Genomic DNA, 18163 nt, shown 5'->3' with positions numbered 1-18163 from the left:
TAATATGGGCAAGGAGGTTTTGAATCAGCACTCGAACACAGGCAACAAAAGTTAAAATAGACAAATGGGATTATGTCAAACACAAAAATGTTTGCATAGTAAAAGAAACAATCAACAGAGTGAAAAGACAATCTACAAATGAAATAAGTCATAGAAAAATAAATATGTTCTTACTCATATTTGAGGGCTAAATGAAAATTCAGCTAGTGGGATTTTTTTTTCTTTTTTTTTGAAGAAAGAGAAAAAAGAAAAGAAAGAAAAGAAAAAAAGAGAGAGAGAGAGAGAACGAGGGAGAGAGAATGGGAGTCTTGTTCTGTTGCCCAGGCTGGAATACAGTGATGTGATCATAGCTTAGTGCAGCCTCAAACTCCTCACCTCAAGCCACCCTTTCACCTCAGGCTACCCTACCAAGTATCTGAGACTACAGGCATGCATCTCTGTGCCAGGCTAATCTAAAATAAAAATTTCATTTTTTAAAAAAAACTGTTTTCTAAAGTGACTATCTTGTTTTGTATTTCCACCAGAACCATATGAGTTTTGCTTCAGTTGTCCCACATATTCACCAGCATGTTGTATTATCAGTTGCTTTATTTTAGCAATTTTAAAAGGTATATAGTAGTGTCTTAATTTGATTTTATTTTGTACTTCCCTAATGAGCTTTGATGTTGAGTACCTTTTTTTGTGTGATTATTATAATTTAATATAAATTAAATTAAACATTTAATTTCTCAGTTGCACTAATCACGTTTCAGAGGGTCAAGGGCCACATGTAGTTACTGGCTATCTTATTGGATGGCACAGATTATCAGACATTTCCTTTATTGAAGAAACTTCTGCTAGACAATAGGATGCCTTAGCTAAAGTCATGAGTTCTTTCACATCAGAATTCATGGCTAATCTTCAGTAGGAATTGAGCAATTTTATAAGACTATAACATTTAGTCCTAAAGCATTCAAAGTCCAATTCTCTCATTCCATTTTACAGTTACAAATTTCTCTAGTTTTGATTTAAAAATTACCTGACCATATTTGCTATCTCCCCAACTAAGCTGGAAGCCTTTTAAGAATGGGGCCACTTTTTATCCAATTTGCCAGTCTATGTCTTTTGATTGGGGCATTTAGTCCAATTACGTTTAGGGTTAATATTGATGTGTGTGAATTTGATACTGCCATTTAAAGCTAGCTGGCTGTTTTGCCCATTAGTTGATGCAGATTCTTCATTATGTTGATGTTTTTTACCTTTTGGTATGTTTTTAGAGTGGTAGTACTGGTTGTTCCTTTCTATGTGTAGTGCTTCTTTCAGGAGCTATCGTAAAGCAGACCTGGTGGTGATGAAATCTCTGAGTACTTGCTTGTTCACAAAGGATTTTATTTTTCCTTCACTTATGAAGCTTAGTTTGGCTGGATATGAAATTCTGGGTTGAAAGTTCTTTTCTTTAAGGATGTCAAGTATTGGCCCCACTCTTCTGGCTTGTAGGGTTTCTGCTGAGAGATCTGCTGTGAGTCTGATGGTCTTCCCTTTGTGGGCAACCTGACCTTTCTCTCTGACTGCTCTTAGCATTTTCTCCTTCATCTCAACCCTGATGAATCTGACGATTATGTGCCTTGGGGTTGTCTCCTTCATCTCAACCCAGATGAATCAGATGATTATGTGCCTTGGGGTTGCTCTTCTTGAGGAATATCTTTGCAGTGTTCTCTGTATTTACTGGACTTGAATATTGGCCTGCCTTGCTAGGTTGGGAAAATTTTCCTGGATAATATCCTGAAGAATATTTTCCAGCTTGGATTCATTCTCTTCGTCACATTGAGGTACACCTATGAAATGTAGATTAGGTCTTTTCACATAGTCCCATATTTCTTCGAGACTTTTTAAATTTCTTTTTACCCTTTTTTCTCTAATCTTGCCTTCTCGTTTTATTTCATTGAGTTGATCTTCGACCTCTGATATCCTTTCTTCTGCTTGGTCAATATGACTGTTAAAACTTGTGCATGCTTTGCAAAGTTCTCGTGTTTTTCAGCTCCATCAATTCATTGATATTCCTCTCTAAGTTGTCTATTTTTGTTAGCATTTCGTCAACTCTTTTTTCAAGGTTCTTAGTTTCTTTGCATTGGGTTAGAACATGTTCTTTTAGCTCGGAGAAGTTTCTTATTAGCCACCTTCTGAAGCCTGATTCTGTAAATTCGTCACACTCATTCTCCATCAGGCCTTGTTCCCTTGCTGATGAGGAGTTGTGATCCCTTGTAGGAGGAAAGGCATTCTGGTTTCGGGTGTTTTCGGCCTTTTTGTGCTGATTTCTTCCCACATTTGTGGATTTATCCACTTATTGTCTTTGTAGTTGCTGACTTTCAGATTGGATCTCTGAGTGGACGTCCAGTTTGTTGATAATGAAGTTATTTCTGTTTCTTAGTTTTCCTTCTAACAGTCTGGCCCCTCTGCTGTAGGACTGCTGAGGTCCAGTCCAGGCCCTGCTTGCCTGGGGATCACCTGCAGCAGCTGCAGAACAGTAAGGGTTGCTACCTGTTTCTTCTGCTATCTTTGTTCCTGAAGGATATCCATGAAATGTCAGTCCGAGCTCTCCTTATGAGGTTACTCTTTGGGTATACGGGGGTCAGGGAGCTCCTTGAGGAGACAGTCTGTCCTTTATAGGAGCTCAAGTGCTGGGCCTTGGGCTCCATTGTTCATTCAAAGCTGCTGCGTGATTTCCCGTATGGTGACCCACTGTGCTGGCTGAAACAGTGGTGCTGAGATTCATAGCACTTTCCTACCCAGGAATCTCCTGGCCTGGCTCACTGTCTCAGTCCCCTTTTTAATCAGCTGAATGGGCAACTCTGCCTTACCAGAGCTTCATTTGCAAGCTAAAAGGGCACCCAGTCCCGTGTATTTTGCATTTAGAACCACCATGCAGGGGCACCGGCAATACAGCCATGCTGGCCAAAGAGTCAGGCTGGTGACCCATGGGGCTCCTCCACCTTGGAATCTCCTGGTCTGTGGGCAGTAAAAATCCATCTGGAAATGCAGCATCCACTCACTGCACTTTCACTGGGAGCTGCAATCCTGAGCTGCTCCTAATCAGCTATCTTGGACCTCTCTCCTGCTAGTAAGATTAAAGTACCATTGTGGTCATTAGAAAGTAGGAAGAGTAGAAGGTAAGGGGAAGATAGGGAGAAGTTGGTTAATAGATACAAAATTACAGCTATATGGAAGGAATGAGTATTAGTGTTCCATAGCACTATAGGTTGAATATGGTTAACAATTACTCAGTGTATATTTGTAGAAGCTAAAAGAGAAGATTTTGAATGTTCATAACACAAATGATGAATATTCAAGGTGATAGATATGCTAATTATTGTGATTTGGTCATTACACATTGTTCATATGTAAAAAACACACATAAACATGTACAATAACTATGTCAACTAAAAAGAATGACACATGGCAAATTAAAAAAACTCTATGAGGGGTACTATTACAGATGAAACAATTAAGGCAGAATATGAATTACCCAAGATTATGTTGCTAGTAAGTATCAGAACTAGTGTTCAAACCCAGGCAGTATGGTTCAGAGTCAATGCTCTTAACCATCACACTATAAGGACAGATGTAATAAATGTTTGCTTACATAGAGGATGTAAATTATATTTTTATTCCCAGTTCTGAATCAAAATGGTAATTTGAAGGCGATAGAACATTAATCTCATTATCATCATTTAGGCTTAAAAGAAAATGCTATGTATTCTACTGCAACCAGTCAGGATTAATTCGCAAATTTATGAAACTTGAAGAGTGGAGACAATGCAAAGGAAACAACACTTAGCAGCAGAACATTTATTATTATAAGCAGATTTCAAAGTATTTTGAACAAACCATCACTTATGCTGAAAGTGACAATAAAAGACTTGGAAAAAAAGACCACTTACAGATTGAGAGAAAATATTTTTCAACTATACATTCAAGAGGTATAAGGGACTTAAAAACAACTCAGCAGTAAAAACCAAACAACTCAATTGAAAAATGGGCAAAATACTTAAATAGATATTTTTCAAAAGAAGACATATTATAAATGGCCAACAGGTATATGGTAAAATGCTCAACATCGATTACCGTTAGGGAAATGCAAATTAAAACTACAGTGAGCTATCGCCTTATCCCATTTAGAATCGCCGTTATCAAAAAGACAAAAGAACACAAGTATTACTGAAAATATGAAGAGAAGATAATATAAATTGGTACAATCATTGTAGAAAATAGTATTAAATTAAAAATAGAACTATCAAATGATCCAGCAATGCCACTACTCGGTATATAACTAAATGAATTGCAGTCAATATATGCAAGATATATCTGCATTCCCATGTTCATCAACATTATTCACAATGGGCAAGACATGGAATCAACATAAATGTCCATCATTGGATAAATGGATAAAGAAAATATGGTATATATTCATAATGGAATAAAATTCAGTCATATAAAATAATGAAATCTTCTCATCTGAGACAACATGGATGAACCTGGAGGATACTATGTTAAGGGAAATAAGCCAGGAATGGAAAGACAAATACCATATCATCTCACTCATATGTGGAATTTTAAAAATTGATTACAATGAAGTAGAGAGTGGAAAGGTACTTACCAGCAGCTGAGGTGGTTAGCAAGGAGGAATGGGTGAGGACATGTTGGTCAAAGGATAACATAATTACAGTTATATAGCAGGAATAAATTTTAAGAGACCTAATATATTACAAGGTAATTGTAGTTAATGATATATGGTATTGCTGAAAAATGTAGAGAGTGGATGTTATGTGGTCTTACCACAAAATGACCACTGTGTGAGGTAATGCTTTTGTTAATTAACTATAATGGGTTTAACCATTCCACAATGTTTATACATTTCAAAACACTGTTAGATGTGATAAAAGCATACAATGTTATCTTTCAATATAAAATAAATTTTTTAAAAACTGGAAAAATACCCAAATTGAAAGAAAAGGGTATTAAACAGCAATACAATAGCAGAAGAAAGTTTGAAATTTACTGATATGGGTAAATATACAGACAAATGCAAAATACTATAACGTAATAGTGATGGGCAAATCACTTTATTAGGATGGTGTGAAAGTAATTGCAGTAAAGTAATTCAAAGGACACAATTATTAAAAATAACTAACTGAAAATTATGTTAGAAGATGCACAATATGAGTAGATGAAAATTGTGACAATGATACTATAAAATATGTGTCAGGGAAGAGAAGTTTAAGTGTAGAGTTTTTGTATACTATTGAACTTACAGTGTTACTCAGCTTAAAATAGAGCATTAGGGCCAGGCATAGTGGCTCATACCTGTAATCCCAGCACTTAGGGAGGTTGAGGTGGGCAGATCATGAGGTCAGGAATTTGAGACCAGCCTGACCAACATGATAAAACCCCGTCTCTACTAAAATACAAAAATTAGCTGGATGTGGTAGTGCATGCCTGTAATCTCAGCTACTCAGGAGGCTGAGGCAGGAGAATCCCTTGAACCCAGAGGTAGAAGTTGTGGTGAGCTGAGATTGCGTCACTGCACTCCAGGCTGGGCTACAGTGCAAGACTGTCTCAAAAAAAATAAATATATATAAAAAAAAGCGTTAGATTTTATGTAAGTCCTAAGTGTAACCACACACACAAAGAATGCCTAAGAATTGCACAAAATAAAAAGAGAAATCAAAGGATATCAATAAACAACATAAACGAAGACAGCAAGAGAGGAAAAGACAGACAAGTGTTATAAGACAAACAGAAAACAACTGAAAAAATGTGAAATCATTCCCTGTCAATAGTTATTTTAAATGTAAATGAATTGATCTTCCCAATCAAAAGACACAAAGTATCTAAATTGATTTAGAAAAAACAAAACCGAAAAACAAGACCCAACCATATGCTATCTACAGTAAACTTCCTTTCCATTTAAGAATATATGTAAAAACTGAAAAGGATATTTCATGCAAATGATAATTTTTGCAGATTGGTAAACAAAAGTGAAGAGGGATAGCGGTTGTTACTGTAGACACTATAGACTTTAAGTCAAAAATTATCATAAGACAAGGAAGGACATTATGTAATGATAAAAGGGTCTATTCACCAAGAAGAAAATAATGGTTATAAATATATACACATCTGGTATCAGAGCCCCTAAATATATAAAGCAAATATTGACAGAACTTAAGGGAGAAATAGCCAGCAATACAATCATAGTAGGAGACTTCAGTACTCCACTTTCAATAATAGACAGATTACCCAGATATATCAAAAGGAATCAGAGTGCTTCAATAACACTATAAACCTAATGGACTTAACATATATACAGAACTTTCCACCCAACAGCAGCAACATATACATTTTTCTCAAGCACATGTGGAATATTCTCCAGAATACATAACATGTTAGGCCATAAAACAAACCTTAATACATTTAAGAAGATTGAAATGATACCAAATATCCTTTCTAACCATGATGTAATTAAACTAGAAATCAATAGTGGAAGAAAACTCCAAAATATATAAATATATAGAAATTAAATAATACATCCCTAAACAACCATTGCCTCAATAAGAAATCAAAAAGGAAATTAGAAAATGTCTTGACACAAATGAAAATGAAAGCATACTCTACCAAAAATTATGGAATGCGGAAGCTGGGTATAGTGGCTTATGCCTGTAACCCCAGCACTTTGGGAGGCCGAGGCAGGTGAATCATGAGGTCAGGAGATCGAGACCATCCTGGTCAACATGGAGAAACCCCGTCTCTACTGTAATACAAAATACTAGCCAGGAATGGTGGCACACGCCTGTAGTCCCAGCTACTTGGAGGGCTGAGGCAGAGGAATCCCTTGAACCTGGGAGGCGGTGGTTGCAGTGAGCCTAGATGGCATCACTGCACTCCAGCCTGGTGACAGAGCAAGACGGTATGCAGAAAAAGCAGTACTAAGAGGAAAACTAGCAATAAATGCTTACATTAAAAACTAAGAAAGACCTACAAACAAACAACTTTACCACAAGGAGCTAGAAAAGGAAGAACAAACTAAGCACAAATATAGCACAATGAAGGAAATAACAAAGATTAGAGCAGAAATAAATGAAATAGATAAAAAAGAAAACAAAACTGAGAGTTATTATTTGAAAAGATCAATTAAATTGACAAACTCAGACTAAGAAAAAAAGATTTAAAACTCAAATAAATAAAATCAGAAATGAGAGATTTACAACTGATGCCACAGAAATAAGGATCATGAGACTAATAAGAACAGTTATATACCAACAAACTTTATAATCTAGAAGGAATGAGTAAATTCTTAGAAACACAAACCTGCCAAGACAAACCATAAACAAATAGAAAGTCTAAAAACTAGTGTAGAGATTGAATTAGTAATGAAAAACCTTTTAATGAGGAAAAGCTCAGTATAACTTCACTAGTAAATTCTACCAAAAATTTGAAGAATTAACACCAATCGTCAAATTAAAAAAAAAAAAAAAACTTGAAGAGGGGAAAACATTATGATACATATTTAATGAGGCTAGCATTACCCTGACATCAAAACTAGACAAATATGCCACAACAAAATAAAACTACAGGTGAATATTCATGACGAAATAGATGCCAAAATTCTCAACAAAATACTAGCAAGCTGAATCCAAGAGCACATTAAAATAATTGTGCATCATGATCAAGTGGGATTTATTGCTGAAGTGCAAGGATAGTTCAACACATATTAATAACATTTTCTGATTTCAAACTAAATTACAAAGCTACAATAATTAATATAGTATTGCAATAACATATAAACAGACATGTAGACCAATGGAACAGAATAGAGAGCCCACAAGTAATCCACACATATATGGTCAACTGATCTTCAACAGGGGTGCCAGTAATACACAGTGTAAAAAGGATAATCCATTAAACAAATGGTATTGAGAAAACTGAATGTCCACATGTAAAAGAATGTAATTAGACCTTTTTCATACATTATGCTGAAAAAATTCAAAATGGATTAAGGACTTAAACATAAGACCTTAAACTGAAATATATGGAAGAAAACATAGGAGAAAAGCTTCATGACACTGGTTTTGACAATGTGACGGCCATTATTAACGTGACACTAAAAGTAATGACAATGAAAACAAAAACAAGTAGGACAATGTCAAACTAAAAAGCTTCTTCACAGCAAAAGAAACAACAGTGTGAAAAGGCAATGTACAGAATAGGAGAAAATTTTTGCAAGCCATATGTCTGTAAAGGGTTAATTTGCAAAATACATAAGAAACTCATACAACTCAATAGGAAAAAAAAAAAATCTAATAATGTGATTTTAAAATGGGCTTAGGTCTTAAATAGACATTTCTCCAAAGAAGGCATACAAATGATCAGATATATGGAAAAGTGCTTAATGTCACTAATCATTAGAGAAATGCAAATCAAAACCAAGATTAGATATTAGGATAGTTATTATGTATATATATTTTAAACTAAAAGACACCTTTTGGCAAAGATATGAAGATATTGGAACACTTGCATGGTGGGACTGCAAAATGGTTCAGCCACTATGGAAAACAGTGTGGAGACTCCTCAAAAAATTAAAAATAGAACTACCTATATAATACAGCAGTCCCGCTTCTGGATATTTATACAAAGAATTGAAATCAAGATTTCAAAGATAAATAAAAATCACAATACTTTTGACAATAGCCAATATGTGGAAATAGCCTAAATGGCCATTGGCAGTTGAATAAACAACATGTGGTTACCTAGACCTTATTAGGGCTGAAGAGTGTCCCCTCATATATCTATAATATACATGGTAGATCTACAATGAGTCAGCCTTAATAAATAAGGAAATTTTATGATAGGTGACAACATGATGAACCTAGAGGATATTATGTGAGGTGAAATAACCGGTCACAGAAAGACAAATGCTTCACTATTCAACTTACATCAGATATCTAAAATAGTCATATTTATAGAATCAAAGACTGGATTGGTGGCTGATGGGCTGAGAAAGGTTGAAATGCAGATACTGATCAATGAACTTAAAGTTTCAGTTGAGCACGTTTAATTGATGTATAAACTTTAGAAATCTGACATTTTTATCTATAGTCAACAATAATGTACTATATATTAAAAAATTTGTTAAGAGGGTAGATCTTATGTTTAGTGTTCTTACAGTAAAATAAAATAATATTGGAAAAATCTTAAATAAAATATTAGGAGACAGAATCTCAAGAGCACATTAAAAAACAATCCATTATGACAAGTGGTGTTTTAATGCAGGGATACAAGGATAGATACTATTATAAAATCCATCAATATAATTTATATCACTAGTAAGTCTAAGAAAAAATGATGATTATCTCTATTGATGCTGAAAAAGTCTGAATAAAATTTAGTACCCATTATATTTCCTGTTTTGATAACACATCAAAATTCTATACTCTACAAAAACATAATTTAAACATGTTATCAAATTATTTTCAGCAAACAAAATTTGCAACAATTCATCAACATCAAATCTTCACTAAGGAAAAACCTAAAAGACTTGTTTAAGAAAATGAAAATAATCTATTATGTAAGAACAGAGTTGGAAAAAAGAATAAAGAACCACAAACATGTTAAACTAAGGAAATACTTTATAAAAATAATAATGACTTCTTGGAGGGTAATATATTGAGAATTATGATACACGTTGGGATGACATTCACTGAATTTAATTGCCAATGTCTTTGTGATGGTTAATTTTATAGGTCAAGTTGACTGGATTAAGGAATACCCAGAGAGTTGGTAAAACATTACTTTTTAGCGTGTCTGTGGGAGTGTTTCCAGAATAAATGACCATTTGAATTAGAAGACTGAGTGAAGAATATCTATCCTCACCAAATGAGCAGACACTATCCAGTTACTGAGGTTAAGATAAAACAAAAAAGAGGAAAGGTGAATTTGCCTTCTCTACTGGAACTGGGGCATCCATCATTTTCTACTATTGCACATCAGAACTCAAGGTTCTCAGGACTTCAGACTCTCTTTATACCAGGCCCCTCCCACCTTACTGGTTCTCAGGCCTTCAAACACAGAATAAATTACAATCCCAGCTTTCCTACTTCTTCAGCTTATAGAGAGCATATTGTGGAACTTCTAATTCTGCATAATTGCCTTAACCAATTTGGACAATAAATTCCTTCACACACACACACACACACACACACACACACACACACACACACACACATATATATATATATATATATATATATATATGTCCCGACCTGCAGGACAACAACAGGAGCTCGAAGGGAGGGAGTGGGGATGGATGGGCAGGAGACGCGAAGAATGGAGACAAGACAGAAGTCTGATCAAGTCTTGTTTATTGTTGCTAAGCTCACAGCTTAAATAAGCGCAGGCAGAGAGGCGGGGCAAAGGAAGCTTGCAGTTGGGAAATTCCGGCCTTTGTAAGTTTCTAAACTGAAACTTACCAGCAGGAAACAGAAACTGAAACATTACTGAAACTTATCAGCAGAGAAACAAAGACTGAAACTTGTCAACAGGAAGCATTAAACTGAAACTTATCAGCAGGAAACATTAAACTGAAACTTGTCAACAGGAAACATTAAACGCAAACCACAACATGGCTGAGCAGATCACAAAATGGCGGCTATTGCTGCCCATATATATATATATATATACATACACACACAAATATATATCCTATTGATTGTTTCTCTGGAGAACCCTAATACAGTCCTGATAATTTCCAGAAAGTAGCACAATTACTAATTTACATTATAATTTGATAAATCATGAAAAATTTTTATTCTGGTGGTCACACTAAAAGAATAAGAAATGTATGTATAATGGATAAGTTAATAGAGTGGAAAATTGGGCTGAGAAAAAATTACTAACCAACCCACTTCCCCAAAAAAGGGAGGACACATTAAACAAATGGGACAAATACAAGGTAAGTAGGTAGCTTTGTTCTAAAATATGTCAGCAGTTATATTAAATGTAAATGTATTAAATAGGCTAATAACAGGCTAATGTAAAATTTTAAAAGGATACAGCATGTAAACTGTAACCAAACAAAATTTGTGCAGCTATACTAATATCAGGATTTAGACTTTAAGGCAAAAACATTTTTAAGGATAACATTTTATAATGGAAATAGGTTTAATTCAGCAGAAGATGTAATAATCCTATATATGTATATGCCTAATGATGGCATAGATTCATAGTATACAGACGGTGCTTACTTTTCATGGTATCATGTTAACTAAAACGTGCTTATCTGAATTGTGTTTTCATTTTGCATGGAATCATGATGTGTGTATATGTATAATTTGATAGAACTAAAAAGTATTTTAAAAATTGGACAGAACTAAAGTGAAAAATACTCAAATTTACAGTTGTGGTTGGAGATTTTAACAAACTTCTTCCAGTCACTGAGAAAACAAGCAAATAAAGAAATAATTAGTGAAGATAAAGAAAACTTGAATCACATGATTAACAAGTGGACACATATAATACATTATGTATATAGTACTAAAAGACTACACATTATTTTCAAATGCATACAGAGTATTTACCAAAGTTTTATATTTGCTGAAAAAACATGCCAATAAATTTCAGAGTATTAAAATAATACATAATATACTCTGTAAGCACAAGAGAATTTAGCAAGATTATCAATAAGAAAAAGATAATTGAAAAATCCCCCAATGTTTAGTCATTACTACACTTCTGAGTATCTTTTATGTCATAGACAATATTGGTATAGAAATTAGAATATATTTTAAACAAAATTGCAATAACAATATGACATATCAAAAACTTGTGGAATGTAGCTAAAGCTGTACCTCCAGGAAATTTTATAGGTTTATTGTATTTATTAAAAAGTGAAGAAAAGCTGAAAATCAGTGATCTTAGTATCCAACTGAGTAAGTTAGATAAATAGTGAATTTAACCCAAAGAAAGTAGTAGAAAGATAAAGATATAATGGCTTATTTTATGTGTCAACTTGACCAGGGCTTGAGGTGACCAAATATTTGGTTAAACATCTTTCTGAAGGTTTAGGTGAGGATGTTTTAGTTGAGATGAATATTTAAATTTGTAGACTGAGTAAAGCAGATTGACATTCCCAATGTGGGTGGGCCTCATCAATCAGCTGAAGGCCTGAATAGAACAAAAAGGCTAACCCTCTTTCAAGTAAGAGAGAATTCTTCCTGCCTGACTGCTTTTGAACTGAGATATCAGCTTTTTCCTGCCTTTGGACTCTGACTGAGACATCAGCTCTTCCTGGTTCTTGAGCCTGCTGACCTTCAGATTGGAACTATACCATTGGTTCTCCTGGTTCTCAGGTCTTCCAACTCAGACTGGAACACCATCAGCTCTCCTGGATCTCCTGCTTGCCAACTCACCCTTCAGATCTTGGGACTTGTCAGCCTTCATAATCACGTGAGCCAACTCCTGATAATAAATATCTTTCTCTGTTCTATTCCATTGGTCCATATCTCTGTTTTGGTACCAGTACCATGCTGTTTTGATTACTGTAGCCTTGTAGTATAGTTTGAAGTCCGGTAGTGTGATGCCACCCACTTTGTTCTTTTTGCTTAGAATTGACTTGGCTATGTGGGCTCTCTTTTGGTTCCATATGAAGTTTAAGGTTTTTTTTTTTTTTTTCCAGTTCTGTGAAGATCATTGGTAGCTTGATGGGGATAGCATTGAATCTGTAAATTACTTTAGATAGTATGGCCATTTTCACGATATTGACTCTTCCTAACCATGAACATGGAATGTTTCTCCATCTGTTTGTGTCCTCTCTCATTTCATTGAGCAGTGGCTTGTAGTTCTCCTTGAAGAGGTCCTTTACATTTCTTTAGTTAGTTGTATTCCTAGGTATTTTATTCTCTTGGTAAAAATTGTGAATGGCAGCTCATTCTTGATTTGGCTCTCTTTAAGTCTGTTATTTGTGTATAGGAATGCTTGTATTTTTCCACATTGATTCTGTATCCTGAGACTTTGTTGAAGTTGCTTATCTGTTTGAGGAGATTTTGGGTTGAGACGATGGGGTCTTCTAGATATACAATCATGTTGTCTGCAAATAGAGATACTTTAACTTCCTCCTTTCCTATTTGAATACCCTTTTTTTCTTTTTCTTGCCTGATTGCTCTGGCTAGAACTTCCAGTACTATATTGAATAGGAGAGGTGAGAGAGGGCATCCTTGTCTAGTGCCAGATTTCAAAGGGAATGCTTCCAGTTTTTGCCCACTCAGCATGATATTGGCTGTGGGTTTGTCGTAAATGGCTTTTATTATTTTGAGATACGTTCCGTCTATACCTAGTTTATTGAGGGTTTTTAGCATAAATTGCTGTTGAATTTTGTCAAAGGCCTTCTCTGCATCAATGGAGATAATCATGTGGTTTTTGTCTTTGGTTCTGTTTATGTGGTGAATTACATTTATAGACTTGCATATGTTGAACCAGCCTTGCATCCCCGGGATGAATCCTACTTGATCATGGTGGATAGGCTTATCGATGTGCTGTTGCAATCAGCTTGCCAGTATTTTATTGAAGATTTTTACATCTATGTTCATCATTGATATTGGCCTGAAATTTTCTTTTCTTGCTGAGTCTCTGCCGGGTTTTGGTATCAGGATGATGTTGGTCTCGTAAAATGAATTGGGAAGGATTTTCTCTTTTTTGATTATTTGCAATAGTTTCAGAAGGAATGGGACCAGCTCCACTTTGTGTGTTTGGTAAAATTCGGCTGTGAACCCATCTGGACCTGGGCTTTTTTTGGGTGGTAGGCTCTTAATTGCTGCCTGAACTTCAGACCTTGTTATTGGTCTATTCAGGGTTTTGACTTCTTCCTAGTTTAGGCTTGGGAGGATGTAAATGTCCAGGAATTTATCTATTTCTTCCAGGTTTACTAGTTTATATGCATAAAGTTGTTTGATGGTTTGAATTTCTGTGGAATCTGTGGTGATATCCCCTTTATCTTTTTTTATTCCATCTATTTGATGATTCTCTCTTTCCTTTTTTATTAATCTGGCTAGTGGTCTATTTTGTTGATCTTTTCGAAACACCAGCTCCAGTTAAAATCGCGATCATTAAAAAAAATCTGGAGGCAACATATGCTGGACAGGATTTAGAGAAATAGGAACACTTTTACACTGTTGGTGGGAGTGTAAATTAGTTCAACTATTGTGGAAGACAGTGTGGTGATTCCTCAAGGACCTAGAAATAGAAATTCCATTTGCTCCAGCAATCCCATTACTGGGTACATATCTAAAGGATTATAAATCATTCTATTATAAGGACACATGCACACGAATGTTCATTGCAGTACTGTTCACAATAGCAAAGACCTGGAACCAACCAAGTGCCCATCAACGATAGACTGGACAGGGAAAATGTGGTACATATACACCATGGAATATTATGCAGCCATCAAAAATGATGAGTTCATGTCCTTTGTAGGGACATGGATGAACCTGGAAACCATCATTCTCAGCAAACTGACACAAGAACAGAAAATCAAACACTGCATGTTCTCACTCATAGGTGGGTGTTGAACAATGATAACACATGGACACAGGGAGGGGAGCGTCACATAGTGGGATCTATTGGGGGAAATAGGGGAGGGTCAGCGGGGTGTGAGGAGTTGGGGAGAGATAGCATGGGGAGAAATGCCAGATATAGGTGAAGAGGAGGAAGGCAGCAAATCACTCTGCCATGTGTGTCCCTATGCAACAGTCTTGCATGTTCTTCACATGTACCCCAAAACCTAAAATGCAATAAAAAAAAAATCTTTCTCTCTATATAAAAAAAAAATCTATTGGTTCTATTTTTTCAAAAGACCCTAATTCAAAAGATGGGAGGCAGAGATTTAAAAAATAGAAAAAAAATTTTAGAACATTAGCAAAACTAAAAGTCATTCTTTGGAAATACTAACAAAATTGATGCATCTCTTGCAGGTCTGATCAAGAATCAGAGAAGGTGTAAAAAATTACAACCAATTTGTGTTCACCTAGGAGTACAGTTGGTTTAACTTTTCAGAGTTAGTCAATGCATTTCACATAACAGAAATAAGGAGAGAAATATATAGTGATTAAAAATAGATAATAAGAAGCATTTAATAAAATTTACCTTCTCTTCATTATAAAAATCTCTTGGTACATGGGGAAACAAAAGGAATTTCATTAATGTGAACTTTGTTAATTTTCCCAAAGCTATAACAATATCTTCTTTAATGATGAATTAAAGCAAATTTTCCTAATGAGACAAAGATGGCTATGATTTATCCCTTTAATTTAACATTGTACAGCTATTCACAATGTTGGTCATGAGATGAGAAGGAATTGGAACTCATACATATTTTATGAAAATGAAAACATGAAGTCATTGGTATAACCACTTTGTAAAATTGTTTGTCTGTGTCAAAGTTAAACATACTAATATGCTATGGATCACTATACATTTAACAGAAATACATATACATATTGACCAAAAGATATGTACAAGGTTGTTCAGGGCACTATTATTACATCAACTGTAAAATGAATAATTTAATTTGTGGTAGTGCCATAGCCAAAACAATGAAATGCTATTTTAATAATGAAATTGAATTAAATAATGTTACAAATATAGTAGAAATAGAAGCAAGAAAGAAAGCAGTATGTATTGTGTAATTCTACCTATCTACAATTCAAAACAGATAACAGTAACCTGTAGTGTTAGGAGTCAGGATAGTGGTTATTCTTAGAGAGGAGAGTGGGAATATTAACTAAATAGGAGTACAAAATAGGCTTCTGAATGGCTTGTATTTTTCTTGTATTACTTGTCTTTCTACTGTATTTTTTAATGTGGACTATAGATTCATGGATATGTTTACTTCATCATTATTCATTAAATACATATCTATAATCTGTGTATGTTACATATTTCAACAAAAATATTTAATTTAAAATTAGACACCTATTCCTAATAAAATAAATTTATAATGTATAAATCAATTTATAGTTCTTTTAGTGTCTCTCTCTCTCTCTCTCTCTCTCTCTCTCTCCTTCTTTCTATACTCTGTCCCTCCCTCCCCAGAATTCAGGATCTTATTTAATGGGGAAATACTAGAGGCATAGCCACTAAAGTCAGGAAGAAGGCAAGGATGCTCAACCTCTCTGCTATTTTTAATACTCTAGGATGATTTTTAGTAAAGCAGTTAGATAAATACAAACAATTAGAGACTTAAAAACTTGAAAAAAATAAAGTGGGCTCTATTTTAGATTATATAATATATCTGGAATGACAAAGAAAATCAACCTGAAAATGAATGCAAACAAAAGAATTTTGAAGGACGTATACTAAAATCCAACTATAGAAATAATACCCTCTCAGAAAAGGTAATGAAGAGAAAAGTATACTTTTATAAATGAAAGGTGGTAGGTATCTTTTGCTCTTGCATAAGGTGACTCATTATCTTTTCTTCTGCTTTCTGAGATTTACTCTTTTCTTTACTTTTCAAAATCAACCTTTATATCATTAAAACATTTTCAATTTTTCTTCTCTACATACATATTTACAAAACCATGAAATTTCCTCTTAAGATTCATGTGTGTCTTATGAGGCATTTTTGTTCAGCTCTATTTTATGCATTTCATCTCTTCTTTGCTTATTAATTACCTACAGATGTATTTTTTAATTTTCAAAATATTTTTGTTATAACTTTTATTTTACTGTGGTTAGAATATAATATCTACAATTTTTATTTTTTGGTATTTAATAATTTATTATTCACCAAATACCTGTTTTTTCAGACACTGTTCTAGTTTCTAATGATATCATGGTGAACAAGTAACTCTATTTCTTTGTCTTTATGGTACTTAATTCTATTGTGAGAAACATTTTCAGTTTAAAAAATATGTATACATAATTTATGGTTTAGTTAATGTTCCTGTTTTGGTGTGGTCAAATATTATTGCAGAGTGCTCTTATTTTTGTCACGATTCCTCATGGTCACAGAGTGGCCTTGTCTAATGTCGCCGGATGTCAGGGGGATGCTTTTCTCTTTTCTAATTCTCTAACTGATTCTAATATTATATTTTCTAAATGATAATCTTGTATACTTATCTCAACAATTTATGGTTTTCTTGAGGTTCAGTATGTTATATTTTGTTTACTGGGGCTATTGCTAGCAATGTTTTATCAGCAAAGCAACTTTTACCTTTCAGATATTTATTTTAAGAAAATATAGTATTTTAGGTTATTATTTTATTAAGTCTTGGGGCTCAACTTTAGAAACATTATATTATTCATTTTATTGCTTTAGTTATATTTTCCAAACTTTTTAGGTTGATAAATTGCCTTGCCAATATCTCCTTGCCAATAGTCTCATACACTCAATAAAATTGGTTTTATTGGCTGGGTATGGTGATTCACGCCTGTAATCCCAGCACTTTGGGACACCGAGACAGGCAGATAGAAATCAGGAGTTGGACACCTGCCTGACCAACATGGTGAAACCCCATCTCTACTAAAAATAGAAAAATTAGCCAGGTGTGGTGACAGACGCCTGCAATCCCAGCTATTCAGGAGGCTGAGGCACAAGAATTTCTGGAACCCAGCAGGTGAAGGTTGCAGTGAGCAGAGATTGTGCCACTGCACACCCACCTGGGCAGCAGAGTAAGACTGTCCTCAGTCTCAAAAAAGAAAAGAAAAGAAAAGAAAAGAAATTGGTTTTGTTGTTCATCATTTTCTCTTGTATGTAAAAGGACTTAATTTGAAGTTAAAACATGTCTTAGTAAAGTCATATCAATTTTAAGAAATATTACCCAAATATGTATTTAATTTTGACATTTTTACTTAGCAAGTCATATATGCCATTTACTTCAAGTTAACATGTGAAAAGCTCAATTTTTGTCAAATCAATTTTAACGTTTGTTGTGTATGGTTTAATAACCAAGCATTTTTGTTATAGCTTCAAAAATATATGTATATTGCTTTAATGAACTGATAATTGAAATTTTTGTGTTTTTACTGCTAAAACTACTAGCTGGTGTATTTTTGTTATTTTTCATGTCTCATTGTAAGATGTTGAGATAAGTGATAAGGTCTCAGGATGCTCTACAGACTTAGGTTATCCCCACGA

At 34.3% G+C, this 18163-nt stretch overlaps 1 protein-coding gene across 7 annotated transcripts in view; it reads left to right on the top strand.

Annotated features, from left to right (window-relative positions):
• The window catches only part of STXBP5L (syntaxin binding protein 5L), a 413694-nt gene that overhangs the window by 176405 nt on the left and 219126 nt on the right, over positions 1–18163 (top strand). The window lies entirely within an intron of this gene.

The sequence above is a fragment of the Saimiri boliviensis genome, chromosome 8 (assembly GCF_048565385.1).
Source record: "Saimiri boliviensis isolate mSaiBol1 chromosome 8, mSaiBol1.pri, whole genome shotgun sequence".
Lineage (NCBI taxonomy): Eukaryota > Metazoa > Chordata > Mammalia > Primates > Cebidae > Saimiri > Saimiri boliviensis.
This window is presented reverse-complemented; position numbering and strand designations above follow the sequence as displayed.